Source organism: Eurosta solidaginis, chromosome 5 (genome assembly GCF_040869045.1).
Source record: "Eurosta solidaginis isolate ZX-2024a chromosome 5, ASM4086904v1, whole genome shotgun sequence".
Classification (NCBI taxonomy): domain Eukaryota; kingdom Metazoa; phylum Arthropoda; class Insecta; order Diptera; family Tephritidae; genus Eurosta; species Eurosta solidaginis.
The window spans coordinates 156,722,312-156,737,313 of NC_090323.1; the positions used below are offsets into that span (position 1 = coordinate 156,722,312).

Consider the following 15,002-nt stretch of genomic DNA (forward strand, 5'->3'; position numbering starts at 1 on the left):
TGCATATACATTTAATTTAATGGCTATAAAATTCAAATACGCAAATGTAGTAGTGTGTAATGTCGTCCCAGTTGAAGGTATCTCTCTGCCGGTTCGAAAGAAAGGGTTTTGGAACTCCCCCAAAAGTAACGATGCGAGTTCATCCATTTTAATCTGACACTATGACAACACTCGAAGACTTCGGGATAAGAATATAACCACCCCATAGTGAAGTACCATTTGATTTCTGATGCCAGTTCAAAAACCCCCCGTCTCGAAAGTTTTTTTTTTATAAAATACATACTATCTATTCATATAAATTTTTCTTAAAAATTAAAAAAAAAAAAAAAAAAAAAAAGGGTCGTCTCTATTATTCCGGAAATTTTCGTTGTATACAAATTTCTGGCAGAAATTGTTTCGAAAACTTCTCCAAACCAGACGAACTCTTTTTCTAAATTACATTAGCATACAAGAGTCTTATTTATTCATTCCCTTAATATGCTATACCGTCAAAATGGACGACTCTTTAGCTTGAGGAGATTGTTTGAATTGATCTTTGTCTTCTTTGACAAATCGTATCATCTCGTCGATCTGGTTGGTCCCACGTGAAGCACACTCCAGAAGCCCTAGACAGCCTTGCAGCGCCAACAAATCGTGTGTCAAACTAACTTCGCGTTCCAAAACACCAGCCAATCTTATAGTCTTTACCCAATTCACCAGTAAATTCGTGAAACTTGGGCGTATAAACATCAAGCAACGCTGACACAACATCAATCATAACACGCATAAATCGACTCTCTCCAATATAACGGGATATAAACGTTGTCAGGCGGGATAAGAAGTTGTGACTACGTCCAGCTAATGCGCGATGAAAACCTTTACGATGTATCAGTTCTTGCATGACACCAATTGTTACTTCGGGATTGAAACGTGCAATGGCTGGCATCATCACAGCATCTAAACATTTCACATATTCATACCTTTGTAAATAATTGTCATAATTCGCTAGTTTCGCTTGTAACGGTTCACGTATTTCATGATCTATTTTGAACAGAGCTGAAATGTTGATTTTTTGTGCTGTGACCGCTTCGGCTTTACATCATCCTTCTTCCGTTCGATTTCCCTATGTTGAATGGAAATAAGGCCATCAACCATTCCAGCCACAACAGTTTGATCACCGGGTGCTACACCCAAACTCAGCACAGCATTAGGAAAATCAAGTGTGTGCACAGTTTGATATGTGGAAACATCAAATATCATAACATGACGATCCAAACTACCTGATAGTATACGTCTGCCATTTTGAACCTAGAGGGAAACTTGTTTTATGATGTTGCGAAACTTTTGTCAGGAGTCGACATCCGGCAAAGGCATCCCATATACGCCCTTCTGTGCCACCTGCGCTAATGAACATACCACCAGTTGGTAAAAATAATAACGACTCAACGGGGCTGCCATGATCAATTGAGAACGAAACTTGCTGTGTGCGCGTATCACACATTTTTAATTTTCCCATTATAGGCACCTGAGATAAGGGTATCAGGTGACATTGGGTTTACAGCCCCAGCACGTACCTAGTCTTCATGTTCCGCAAGGGCTAACATTGCTTTTTCTGTAGAAATGTCCCATAGCTTGATGGGGGGATCGTCTGAGAAACTAGCAATATGAAGTAGATCGTGTGTGAATTGCGCTCGATGCCCTGGCCCTTTGTGTCCTTTAAAAGGACGAAGCACAGTTTTGCTGGGTGGATCGAAGAGTTTTACCCAGCCTTGCTCATCACCAGCCACCAGTCAACGTCCATCTTGCCGAAAGGTGCCGCCATATGCAGTTGCTTGAAAGCTTGACAAATTTGTTACCACTAATTTCGTTATCGGATTGTAAATTTGTACGCGCACTGAACATTATACTGCAAGGTAGTGCGGTTCTATGGGACTGAAGTCAACGTAGTCGATGGCATCCAATTCTTCTAATAACGTTGGCACGCTTAATTGCTTCCGGTATACGGTATCAGGAGTAACAACTTTCCCAGTTTTAAAGTATTTTTTTGTATTTAGCGGTTTAAAGGAACTCATTTTATTTTCTAGGTTGGTCTTTGCCAAATGTGTGCAAACAAATCGACAGCTTTCACTTATTCTGAAATAGGACATTCTACAACCAAAGTCTGAGAAAGGCCACTTTTCAAAAGTTTGCAGATAGGGAGTTTTCGAAGCGCAGCCGCGATAGGATACTGAAGTCAACAGTCTCTATGATGTTTTTAAACCAGCAGCCTAGGCCTTCACTCAGGGGTAGACTTGTGTACACATACATAACAAATGCGGGTTAAACATTAGACTTATTATTAATTTGTTAATTTTCGAGTATTGGGTGTTTTTTTTTACCCTTAAGTAGTGATAAAGTAGTTTAAGAGAGTAACCCCATGCCATGACGACCAATGATTTGGATGCGTTTTGGTCAAAACTTTTGTATAAAATTTAATGTATCCATTAAATTTGACCAAATATTTTCTTGCTTTTGGTAGAGCTTTTCATACATAATTTCATTCAAATCTCGATGCGATTTTGATTGTTTTCCAATTTGAAATGGAATGCCCCCTCTATATATTTGAATTATATTTGTGACTAGTACATATATATGCACATACATTCATACTAAGCTTTTATGCAATAGTTTTTGTTATTACCTGAAATTTGTATTGTGTAATCATACAATTCAAAAATGTTTACTATATAAAAAGTCCCCGAAACTCAACTTTGCCAAGATTACAGCTATTGGCTGAATTTAGTTCCATGTCGTGCCGTAATCAACAGCTGGACTGTGAAAGAAATGTGCAATCCTCTAATTGGTCCAGGACAAATTATTGGAGTACAATGAAGGTTGTGTAGCTATTGGCAGTAGTATGATCCAACCAATTAAACCAGCGAAATGGCAAATTATGAAAAAATTATACGACGCACTAAATACTGTTGCCATAAATCTTAAACATCAGGTAAGCCCATATGATTACAAAATGCATGCACCAGAAATGGTGCGATAAAATGCCCAGTACTCGCAAATAAGGAGGAGTAAAAACCAAAAATTGTAGTGTAAGTTAGTTGGAAGCAAGCAATTACTATATCAGTATTAAGCTCCATGCCCAAGCTGAGCCGTTCGCCAATAGGATGTCCATGTGCCGTGCCAAAGAAAAGCGGCGTTATAAAAACTGATGTTAAGGGTGAAAAACTTTGTAGTATCAGTGGCATCATGCAAGCACGGAAAACAAAATCTATATAATGTTTAAATAACCTACAAAATATACATACCTACATTCATATACATGCATACAGTGGAAAATTGTCCTCTTGATCACCCAAAACCACACCGGCAAGCTGACTACGAGTTTCCGACCCAGCAGGCAAATATTCCCGATCGGCGCTAGCATCATAACGTTCACAATTTGGAACATCCATACCATGTGCCCCAAGCTCAGCTCCTCCATCATTCTCATTTAGTCTATATACACCACCAACAGCATACAGTTGTGCCACTTCACGCGCGGATTAGCCGATTGGTACCGATTGTGCCTAAAGCTCGTGCGTTTAGCAATCACAAGGCGATACTTTGTACATACAAAGCTGCACCGTCCGTATCTGAATTGCGCTGTCTTTAGCGTATGACCACTCTGGCAGCAACGTTTATATGTAAAACTGAATGTGAATGGGCGCCCAGAGGACCACGATGCTAGAAATAAGTGGCGCCCACTACTTAATCTCCACTTTCTCTTGATTTTGGGCTTCGAATGCAAAATTATTATACAAGATACTGTCGAATAATGTAAACCACCTCTCCTACCGCGCTTATGTAATCACCGGCAAGGCGCAATACTTTTGCAACGTTCTTAGCACTTCTTACTCAATTTCCTGAAAATATGAAGTCGTAGCACATTTAAATAATTATTTAGTTGTTTTAAACATCAATTAGGGATTATTTTGCTTCACGAATAAACAGATATTTCTGGAAGGTTACAATTTTAGGTGCAACGCAACAATCAATTTGCTTAACTGGTTTCAGTTGTCACAGCAAAAAAGCAGCGTTTTTTGTGTAATTTTCTCTTCTTCGCAGTTCGTTTTGGTGATTTTTATGGTTTATTATTTCACTTTTACACCTTCAACGAAAATATATTTTATATTAATGCGTTTTGCGTTAACAAAAAATTATTGCCCATAGCAAAAAAGGTTGTACTCCACGCCGTAGTAAGACATGAATTGAAAGAACGGAAAATCACTCGATACGTTTCCCGTTGTTTCAATTCATATGAATTTTACATTCTATACACGGGTATGTATGAATGTGCGTTCTTTGTCTTTGCCGTTGGTGTGCTGGTACCAGTGAGCGGACTTCTAAAAAGGGGATGGTAGTAGACCAAAAAAAAAAAAAAAAAAAAAAAAAAAAAAAGTGAAAATAGTAGTAGTTGGTAGTTTTTTACCAAGAAAACAACAGCTACAGTTCCTATTTGTACCAAACAATTAATAATGTATTGTAAAACAAATAACGCGCAATTCAGTTACTATATTTCTCTACTCAAAAATTTATTTCCTGTTTAAGTTCTTCAGAAATTGTTCAAAATTGACTGATTTGGTCAGTATCGCCTCCTAATGTTAGTTGGGTGGGCTCGGCAATTCCATACTTTACAAATCATCGCAGTATAAGTTTGCAGTGCGAAAATACTGAAATATTGGTAGATTTTGGGCCTCGGTAGTAGTAGTAGTAGAAAATGAAAATGTGCCAGAAAAGTTAGCAAACCTACCAATGCGGTAAAGTCCGTGCACTGACTGTCCATATACTTATACCAACGTATGTACATATATACGCCGAGTTTAAATGTACATTATATTAGGGATGCATAAAAAGATGCAAACGGGTACCCAAAAAAAAAAAACCGAGTCTGAGGAATCGGTATCGGAGCCAACTACCCTTCTGGAATCGTGCCATTTGCTAAAGGCCATCAATTAAACCGGACTAGAAGCGTACTTGGGGAAAGGTTGAATAAACAACTCTCATAAATTACCGAAAGGTAATACAAAAAGAGGAAAATGATACATTCTACAAATGATTCTCCTCATCCAAAACGAACATTTTTTTATTTTTTCTTTACATCGCATACAATTTTGCTGTCCAAACATTTTTTTTTTTTTTTGTGGCGGGCAGGGAAGTTGTTGGGTTTTAGCACCAACAACACAAATAACAGCGACTCAAAAGAACCCACGCTATACACTTTCTACCCGGTTCGGCACCAGAATGTGTGAACCGAAAATCGTAAATGCTCATTTTCTGCAGCACTAATGTGCCCGTGGCCAACTAAACCGCTGCCGGGTGACACAAAATAAACAAAATAAGGCACTAAAGACCCAGGCACATAACGTGCGGGGAAAGAGGCCATGCACATAATGCACGCCACATATGAATATTATTTTTTTTGCAGCGACAGATGTTTCCCCTTATGCGCGCGTTAATAAAATTTCCCAAATCCCCAATAATACAACTAGGGACCACTCGCCCATGCACTTTGACAATGACCCGACCCATTGAAACCTATTTCACTCCTTTCAGGAAAATGGGTCGTTTTGCCGCTTTAAAACGAAACGCTGCCAAGAACGTCATGCGTTATACGTCGGAATGCCGCGCTTGTTTTAAGCAACATCCCATACGCCTGTGCCCCATCTTTCGGGCCAAAAAACCCGAGGAGCGTCTTTACTTAGCGATCCGCGGGAGCTGCTGTGGAAATTGCTTGGCTCTAGACCACCGCTCTAACGCATGCCCAAGCCAAGGCCGATGTAAAAAATGCGGCGAAAAACATCACACGATGCTTCACATCTCCTCGATTGATGAAGAGGAACAGCTACTCCACGAAGCCCGCTCCAAGCCATGGAGTGTACAAGTTGAGGAGGAGCTGGAATCACCCCGTGAGCGGATTGACGACTCCATATCGTTATATGCGTCAGATGCTGGAACGGAGACTGGGCCTCTTCGTCCAGCTCGAATCCACCGAACCGGAGCGGAGACTCGGTCTCTTCGCCCAAACACAACACCAGCAGCCAAATCGTATCGACCGCTTTTGCAGCACGAAAGGAAGCGGCTCCAGCACAACCCATCTACCGTCCAGCGCCATGTTCGTGACGGCCGAGCGGAGACTCGGTCTCTTCGCCGGCAAACTAAGGCCCCTCAACGAAGGCAACCACCGCGCGAGCGCAGAGCGGAGACAAGGCCTCTTCGCCTGCAACAACGACATCACACCCATCATCAACCACGAGATCACAGTCACGGATCCAACTCGCTGCAGCTCACCACCGTGTCCGCCTTCCGGGCAGGGCTCCTAGCCCCGCATTCAGCTGCCACCGCCACCATGATACCGACGGTAGCGATCACCCCCACCGCGGTCGTGAAAATAGAAGCAGGGGGGCGGCTACACCTCGTTCGCGCCTTAATCGACGGATGCTCCCCCACCACAGTGATTGCGGATGAGCTCGCCCAGGAGCTCCAACTTCCTACCAGCAACATTGGCGGGCAAGCAGGATGTCTGCTGCGTATCCGAGGAAGACGCGGACAGAACAGAAGGATTGCGACCCATGCTGCGGTCGTAGCCAATTTTCGGCGCACGACACCCACAACCAGCATCGACAGTGCCATCGCAGCCCCGTACGCACATCTTCGTCTGGCGGATCCGCAGTTCTACTCATCCGCCCCGATCCGCCTCGTCCTAGGCACAGATGTATATGCCGAGATAATACTCCCAGGGATTCTGCCCACCACGTTTGGCCCTTTGTTAGCTCAGAGTACCATCTTCGGTTGGGTACTCTCGGGCACAGCGAAGGCCTAACAGCAAAATGTTCGGTAACGACCGAAATACATGAATTTTACACTTTTTATCCTTTTTTATTTTATTGAATTTCTGTTGTACACAGTCGCAAGAGGTGTGCATTGTGAGTTCGTACAAGTGAAAAATCTTTCTATCCCTCCATTGCCATGCCTACGTGTCAAATCATAGCTGACAAGGAGAACGGCTGTCGCGAAGGGCCAGAGAATGGAAGAAAGGTTTCCTTTTCTTGTGTTCGCCGTTATTAAATTGAAGTTCCATGAATTGCACATTTGTTTCAAATCAGCTTTCAATTTGTATACAGAAAACATATTAATACTCACTCGCTGTTCACTATTGTGAACGTTTTATCGAAAATTCGCCACTTGTATGAAGTCACAATGGAGGTGTGCGTTTTAAAAGCTTGTATCATTCCAATAAGTTATTTTTTATTGAATTTTCTTCACGCAAAATGCACAAGCATAGAATTTCCAATGAATTTGTAATAAACGGCAAGAAATATGAACACGTATATCTTCTTACTTCTTTTCGCAATCCCTAGCTCTAGGCAAACCTGGATCACGCCTTACACCATAACGGGAAAATTGGTGAATGACCGAGGCAGCAGCAACCAAGCTCCCACCATTTTGCGTGCCGCCAAGCCGGCGGACTGTCCGGCATTATGTTAAGTTAGATATAATTAATTATAAGTTTTTTTTTTTTTTTTTTCTTCTTCACGGTCGGTGATCCTTGGCGGACTGTGATGTTGCGTACCGCAAGGGGGGCGGCATGTTTAGGCCCAATGCCTAACTTTTATCTGATTGACGGCGCCCCTCCCTAACGTTTTAATAATATTTCCAGCCACCCACACTCACGCCGCATTTGTGTGCATGCATGCACATGCATGCGTTTCATACGCATGCACGTGTGTGTGCGGGTTGTCAGCACCCATGCACGTATATGTGGGGGCTGTTGTGTGTGTGGCTTTTTTTCCCCTCCTTAATACCAGAGGACTTTTTCGCGGCTTAGCGGTTGTCCTCAACGGGATAACCGGTCTCTTTCTCGATTGACCGCCAACCAGCACACATCGCCAAGGATCACCGTCATCACTTTTTCAACATAAAGGTAACCTTATAACCACTGTCGATTTTCTTTTCACTTTGAATTAAATATTATATTATAACGAGGAAATTCCTCTTTGTGTTTTCTTTTATCATATTTTTTGAGTGAACCTTCCCGAGATCGACCCTTGTGCGCCTACCCACTGCCGGTTTACGACGCACTCAGGCCGAACAGAGGGCACCAACTCGAAACTCACCAAAAACTTTTCGAGTTTCACACATAATTGTATGACGCTTTTTTATTTATAATTATTTTACTCATGGAGCTATAAAACTACCCATTCGATATACTTATATGCTAGTTGAGATACACAAAAGATGAGCTGTATAAGGTATTCTTCATAAAAAATTATACCGATGAAGAATTTTTAATAGCTGAATATCCGAAAAAAATATAGTTGTTTAATTGAAGACAAACCGTTTTATTCGAAGCCGTGCCTCTTCTCGAATCAAAACTAAAATGTTTGAAAAAATTGTGTGAAAAACTGGTTATACCAATAGAATATCATTCTTTTTATAAATATCTTGAGGGCAACGCTTTACCCGAACCCAACATTTCAGAAGATTCTGATTCAGATTTGAGCAGATATTGCAGCCAAAATCGTGTTCAAGTCTGTGCTCGTAACTGTCTGCGATGTTTCGTTTTTCTCTTAAATTTTTGTTGTTGTCTTGTCCCCATCAGGATGAAAGGCATCATCGTCCATATTAATCCCTTCTCCATAGCGTCTCGTAGCCGTGCTTGAAGTTCGATCTTATTGCCAGTTGTATTCAATCGCCGGTTCTCCAACTCCTTTTTCAGTTTTGCTGGATCCTTAATTCACTTAACTTTGCCATGTCCAAGTTGTATTCGAAATCTTCAGAAGTTATTCAACAATTCCTCTTCTGAAACCAATTGTAACGAACTTACTGAAATTCCGCTTATTTGCAACCTTCTACTAGCGTTCGTATCGCTAAACTGTTGAAGAAATAACTCCAATATTCAATAAAGCAAAATGGTATTTATTTAAGTACTTCGCAATAACACTTTTACTTCGCAACCAATAGCGTGCTTAAATCAAACTGATTACTGCTTACTCAGCTTTAACTCCTTTTATACTCTGTGATGTCTCGTTCGCATACTTCTAGGCGTTTCTTCTTTTAGAATTTACTACTTGTTTACCAGCTATAAACTCACCAGCTATAAACTACAGATGCACGTTTATAGCTTCACATATTCACGTGTATATGGGAGTGATACTTGCACAAATGGTTGCCTACTTTTGTGAGCATTTCTCCGCTGCTGGCATGTACATATGTATGTGTAGACATAATGATTGATTTGTTTATGTACATACAAGTCACTGCTAGTATCGGCTTAAAGATAATAATATCCCTTAGTGTTGCTAATATTCGTCACAATATATAAGTACCTACATTTTTACACTAGAAGCTGATTCCCCTCATTTCATGGGAACAATAAACTTTGAAACTCGATTTCCCAACATTTTCATTTTGGCACATTCATGCTTCTGGCAAGCGGGCGACGATATAATTTGCCTCTAAAACTTTCTTATTTTACTTCCGGTATTTAATAAAATTTTTTATGAGTTTTGTAACTCGAAAAAAAATGCAAAACTCAGTAAAATTTTGCGTACACTTAGAACTTTTCTTTTTTGGAGTCCTCTAAAATTTTGAGTATGCATCTTTGTAGCCTGATCGATTTAATCTCACAAAGTAAAAGTATAAACCTCTCAAAGATTGCATTTAGTTTTTGATAATTTTTTACAGATTTTCTTCTGTATAAAAACAATTCCTATTTCATAAAATTCACAGATAATATCGCAATATTGAAAAGGCGAGTTTAATTAACGCAATTTGATGAAATTTGCCACTGCCAATTTTCTGTTCGCTGCTGTGGTTGTTTTCACATATGTTTGATGCATTCGCTGATTAGCTACTTTCGTCCACAAGTAGAAAATGCATTTAAAAATATTGACTTGTAACCAAAGGAGTACAAAAGCAATAGTCTGAAAGCGGATTGATAGATCTAGACGTGCGGTAAGTAAAGAAAAGCTAAATTTTTTAAATAAATATTATTCTCACGTTAAAATAATTACCAAAGCAAAAAAAATCCATTTAGCATACAAAGGTAAGTTTCTAAATAAAAATTAATGATTGGAAAAATTTGCTTCCCAACCGTCCAGTCATGGCGTATATTGATCAAGACCGACCATTCTTGACAACCGATAGTACTGACGGATTCGTTACTCGTAAAATAGGAGGTTCAATGCGAGTATAATCCTTCACCCAATTCATAGCTTTCGGCACTTTCTTATCGTGCAAAAAATAATAGACTTACACGTATTTAATGTGCAATGCTTTTTCATCTTCCTTCTTCTTTTTACTCTTCTTCTAGTGATAAGGAGACTCCCCGTAGGTTTGGTGGACCATCAACATCGATAGACGGTCCTCCCATAGACTGAATGAGTCAATAGTGTGAACAGAAGTTTTGTTAAGAACCAAACAGAAAAACCCGATCCAAAACCAAGTGCTATGTTATAAAATAACTCCGCGCTATTGGAAAATATTAGAAGCTTTCTGGACCTTTACCACTTGCTGCTCCTAGATCCGACAGCTATATCACTCTTTATAGCTGGAGTCTCAACCTAACAAGCGTGCTCCATCGTTTACTCCTCCAACCCGCACTTTATAGTTCTGCTATCACAGTCTTCTCTTTTTAAGGATGGAAGTAACTTTGTTAGTCTATGGTTGTAAAACCTTGCCCGATCATGTGCACTTCTGATCTTCATTTGATCTTGCCCAATTTAATTGGAACGTCTACGAAGCAAGCTTGGGTGGATGCGCCCTTTTTTGCTGGCTCAACCGCTTTTTCATTTCCATGTATTACCGTATGCCCTACAATCCAATATAGATGTATGCTTCTCTCTCTCCCAACTCTTTCCAGGGATTGCTTACATTCTTTCACACTAGTAGATGCTGTGATGTGTGAAATTATAGCGTTAATTGCTTCTTGGCTATCAATATAAAAGTTGATGCGGCTGCAGTTTAAGCTATTTTCTTCCAGTGTTTCTACTGCTTTGGTTACGGCAACTGAGAAACGCTGCAGTGATCTGGCAGCTTGTGGGATCTGTTTCTTTCCGGATCAGCACAGTATACCGCGGACTCCGCTCTTTCCACTACTTTGGAGCTATCGGTGTACACATTTACCTCCTCGTCCGCCATTTGGGCATCCTTGCTTCAATCAGCCACCTCAGATACGTAAACAGGTAATATTTTCGTCCTGTAATTGGATTATAACGACCCCCTTTCTATGTATTAAACTTTTCATGTAAAAATACTTGTTTTATATTTTAATAGCAAATAAAGCTATTATCTTTAAGCTTGGTACATTGATTCCCTGTGCAGAGCTAACTCGTATTGAAGGGGTTAAAGAAACAGTGATAAAATTTGGTATGAAGCTTCTTAATTTAAGGATATCCTTTGGATAAAAGTACGAAAGTCGTCTGATGACCACGCCCGTCTTCTAAATGAAAATATAAAACTTCGCCACTTTCTATATAAAATTACTAAAGTACAGGTGACGATGACTAGGACGAAGTTTGATAGGTCAAAGGATGAATGGACGGATGGATGGAAATTTTTAACAAAATTTTTTTTCAGTTGAGTCTGTAAACTTTTCTTCCGCGCTGTGATCAATCGGCAGTTGAGTTCCTGCAAGAAATATTCGGGTGCACTTTTTCCGTTTAATATTGTACCCGTGTAATACATGGGAATTACCCGTGTCCTTATTACCCGGGTACCCGAGTAGCCGGACTCTTCTTGCAACCCCTTGCAAGGGTTGCACTACACAGCCTCTTGATTCCTACCGACTGTTATCTCTCTGGAAACTTTTCCAAAATTACTTTATATCTTACCGCAGCACCTTTCATACTGCAGCTAAGACTTTCCCTCATCTGGCTACACCATTCGTCAATACTCTGATTTCTTCTCATAATAAAAATAAATTTTATTGCATCAGAAATCATATTTCATGGCAGTTTTTCGAGTAAGAATTGACTTTTATTAACTTCAAGCATCGCACTCAATTTGGTTTTAATTCACTTAAAAATTAAAGAAAAATGTTTAATAGAACAATTACCAATTCAGTATATTATTTTTGATTAGTGATTGAAGTGGATTTGACAGCGCGCAACATTTTCAAGAATGTCATTTATTTGAACGCTCATATCACAGTGGCGTTTACAAAAAGAAAAGAAAAAGGTTATCCATCAGCTCTACATCGAACAAAATGTGCTTTGCCATTAAAAGCTGAATCAACAGCAACATCAATTACAACAACAACAAACGACTATGACTGCTTGAATAAATTCACAATTTGTCTCAAGTGTGATTGTCATTTTCATTATGTCAAGTTGAAAAGCGTTCGCCCGTTATTTTGTATAAAGCAAACCAAGCTCTGGCCACCCACAAGACGATGATGAGATGCTGCATGTACAACACTCAAAGCAATCGAGATACCCGACAAGCCTCCCGCAACGCTAAGCAAATACTTGTATTATTTGAACTTATGGTGCGCGTTTGCTTACTTGCCAGTTTCCAACAATAACAATTTGAAAATTTACTATAACAATAACAAGAGCAATTTCAAGAATCTTGGAGCAATAACGCCTTTTATCAACGTCATCATTATCACTGACATCAGCTGCAACATCAATGCCACAAATTGTCTTGTTGGATTTCTCTTTAAATCACCCACACACTGCCATCCATCCGCCCCTTCATTTCACTGCTACTACAATATTGTTATGTATAGTAGAGTAGTTGCTATGTTAGTTGTTGTTGCTTTGCAGTGCGAATAATTTCTGTTTTCGTTTCAATTGTTAAAATAACAAAAGCTAAGCGAACCAAAAACTGCGCGAGTATAATTTAAAGTATATGTGAAGCACTAAACGGAAGCATCCAAATCCTCCCAGTAACTCTCGGTCAGCGCGATTAGAGCTCGCTTTTTGCTAGGAATTCCCAAACACTAATCTTAGCAATTTCAATTCAACACAAAAAGCACTCAAATTGATTGACTAACTGACTGACTGGCTGAGCGTCCAAGTGGGTGAGCTGAGTTATGTTTGGTTTGTGAGTAAATGAATGAGTGATGGCTTGGCGCTAAGTGAATGTGTGTACTTTAGCAGTAATCTTTTACGAATGAGCTGAAAAAGAACAAGTAGCTTGGTTAAAACTTTCTTTTATATTATCTATGATTTACCCAATATGATAACTCTCTGTAGCACCCAAAAAATATGCTGAACAAAATATCTTGAGATTGTGTGAGTTCTAAAAATGCGCGTGAAATTTCTAAAAATGTGAGGCGTAGGTAACCTGATTAAGGCTCAGGTTATGACTATCAATAGAAATTTTACGCGTCCAACGCTTTTATTTAATTGTCTGAGCAACGCCCTAGATTGATGAGAAGTGTGATGACTAGTACCTAGGACCTACCTAATTATTTTCTAGCTTTTAATATTATTATTACTTAATGTAAGTATTGTTTTCAACAAAACCGTTTAACTTAATTTTTTTTTAACTATTTTATTATATCATCGGAACCACTAACACAACGAGGCAAGAATACGAGCGTGTGTATAATATAAGGTGGGAAACAAAATGCTGTTAAATGAACCGAAATTAGGGCATACCAATTGATAACTGATTGAAAAGGACCCAGGCTCTCAGGATACAAGGAGTCATCTCCGTAAGCACCACGAAAAAATCCGGCACCTAAAAATTCAGCTGTTTGAATGAAAAGAGCATAAAAGGCCCTCAAAGGCATCCCCAAACAATCAGTCAAGTCCAATGCCGATAAATGCCCAGCGAAGCCCTCTCTATGTAAAATACCAGAAACTGGCAATTGAGGAATTTTCCAAAAACTGACTTATATTGCCTTACATTTATTTATTTATTTATGTGTAGCATGTAATGTGTCTCCGCATGACGCCAATCATCTTTTCAATTGCAATGTAGAATCAACTCCTCCAACAGCCGTGTCTCTTTGATCCCAACAGGGTTGTTTCTTATTTCCTTGGCGAAATACCACTTCTATGAACATCAAACAAACAAATAAACCTCTTTCAGAAATACAAAATGCGTCGGATGACTCCTCCTGAACTTTACTGAAGGTTCTTTCCATATAACGCTGATTCGTTCAATCGAATATTGTGGTCTATTAGAGAACCCACCAGCTGCTTTGAAAGCATTACGGTATTCTAACTTTTTTTTCTTTTGCAACTTAGTAACAAAAAAATTCACCTATTGTGCATATTTGGTTGGATTGATGGCAAGAAATATGCGATTGCACTTTGGTGAGCTACATGCACTTTTCTCATCCAAACACTACTGAAGGCTATTTGTTCTGTTGCAGCTGTGAAGGGGCCATAATGAATCATATAACGCATAGTTATGTTTAAATTTATGGGGTTCGATTTGGCTAGTGATTCAAAGGAATTGTGAAAAGTGCAAATGAATCGCGAAACATTGCACTTGTGGGCATATGGGAAATAAACACATAAATATCCAAAGTAAATAACTCCTAAAGTGCCACACGAAAATGCATTGTTGGCCTAAATTGAGGGGCATATTATACCAGAAGCATTTCTTCCTTCCAACTTGAATAATACATTCAGATTAGATCTTTTATTTACAATATCATATTTTAAATAGTCTGGCGAAAAAAAGTGCTTCCAACCAGAGCGGAGCTGAATAAACCGATAACAAATCGATAACTTTTTATGATATATTGGTAACTTTCCGTTGATAAATCGGCAACTTTTCGATAACAACCCGACAACCCGTCAATTAAAATCAATTTTATTTAATCTAATTTTATTTTATTTTATTTTAGCTTATTTTGCTTATTATGTATCACTTTGTGCTGGTATTTGCTATTATATCCCGGCTCTTTGTTTCCAACATAATAGCAGTGTATATTTCCCTTCGTGCACTTAGGTTAGGTCAGATTAGGTGGTAGCTGCTCTGATAGGGGAAGCTCACTAGGACAACATGCAGATCCGTTGTAATACCAT

At 39.5% G+C, this 15,002-nt stretch overlaps 1 protein-coding gene and 1 pseudogene across 2 annotated transcripts in view; both read right to left on the minus strand.

Annotated features, from left to right (window-relative positions):
* The window catches only part of PVRAP (PVR adaptor protein), a 308,071-nt gene extending 303,880 nt beyond the window's left edge, over positions 1-4,191 (minus strand). Inside the window, exons 1-2 of one of the 2 annotated variants that reach the window (XM_067792172.1) lie at positions 4,018-4,191; positions 3,279-3,875 (exon numbers count right to left, since the gene is read on the minus strand). The gene's annotated coding sequence lies outside the window, so the exon portion shown is untranslated. Of the gene's footprint in view, positions 1-3,278 lie in introns of both variants that reach the window. The other variant, XM_067792171.1, reaches the window with a different exon arrangement.
* On the minus strand, positions 481-2,051 carry LOC137254605 (U3 small nucleolar RNA-associated protein 15 homolog; annotated as a pseudogene).
* Positions 4,192-15,002: the final 10,811 nt, after the last annotated feature.